This window comes from Daktulosphaira vitifoliae, unplaced genomic scaffold (assembly GCF_025091365.1).
Source record: "Daktulosphaira vitifoliae isolate Bord-2020 unplaced genomic scaffold, ASM2509136v1 Scaffold_184, whole genome shotgun sequence".
In the NCBI taxonomy this organism is placed as follows: Eukaryota; Metazoa; Arthropoda; class Insecta; order Hemiptera; family Phylloxeridae; genus Daktulosphaira; species Daktulosphaira vitifoliae.
The window spans coordinates 13,887-15,340 of NW_026099752.1; positions in this window are offsets into that span (position 1 = coordinate 13,887).

Here is a 1,454-nt window from a genome sequence, read left to right on the forward strand (position 1 = left end):
ACCGTAAAATAGTACATGAAAATTCAAATTTTCACAAACTTCAAAACGCTACAGAATATTTACTACTGAATATTAATAAGATATTTTTTTACTAAAATTTTTCTTAAATTCTACTCTACAAAATAGCTATCTTAGATTTTTTTTTTACTTTTTATTTAAAATTTTAAAATAATTAATATTTTTAATAAAATGTAAAAAAATTAATTATTGAGATATAGTTATAGACCTAACGTCTAACTAATATTTAAAAAAAAAATCAGCTAAAAATATTAACTGGATCAAATGTTATTTAAGTTGTCAGTGAGTGGTGGCCCACTCTGTATATAAAAGTGTCAGACCTTCCGGAACATTTTCCGGAACATCGAATTTTAGGCGCTCATAAGTCTCATTTTAAAATGTACTCATAATTTTAAAATAATTATGAAAACTCAAATCTAGTATATTGCTTAAACAAAATATAAAATTTCAAGGTCACATGTTGATCCGATCGTTATTTATAGCCTTTTGAAATACAGATATGGTTATATGACAGTTATTTCAACATAAAATATATGTATATTTAAACATAAAATAAAATAATTCGTTGTAAAGTTCAAAATTTTTTTTTTGAAATTTTTTTTATTAATATATTAAAAGTAAAAGTTTCGATTCGGAATTGACAAATAAATTCTACACATCAATAGAAAATTTATTTATATTTTTTTTGGAAAATAAAAGCATTGAAGATATATATTGATGGATAAGGTATATATGAAATATAAAATTTGTTAAAATATGATTTTTGATAATTTCCTGTTATTTTATTTTTTACTTAATATTATGATTCTAATCTAATAAATTTATCAAGTCAGTAATACGATACTCAAACATGATTTTGCATGTTTTTAAATTTTTTTTTTTACAATAATAATAATAAGCACTATTTTTGTATCTAGCCTTTCTAAAAGACATAATTTAATTTTGTTAATAAATATAACTTTATTAATTTTTACCAATACATTTTTCATGTATCATTTTTTCTACTTAACATATTATATAGTTAAGGTAACATAATGACTCTAATAAGTATTAACTTATTGGTTCATACTTTTTGTAGGTATTGAGTAAATTTAATACTAGTGCCTTTTTTAAAAAGTATCGTTAATAAATATTTCTGACATAGTAAAAATAATTTAGATCATAATTTTTATGAATATAAAAAAAGTATAAAACAAAAGAAAAATATATATTCCTTTATACAATTTGATGTTTAAAATTTAGAATTCTTTGTTAATTAAATTAATTTTTAAACATTAAATTTACATTTTTTATATTACTATAAAAAAATTATTATGGATTTCTGTAAATATTTTTTTATTTTATTAAAATTTTAATTACAACTAATGGAATTTTGATATCTCTATACAAAAATAATGACTAAAATTAATTAAAATTATTATCTAAAAAAAAATCTT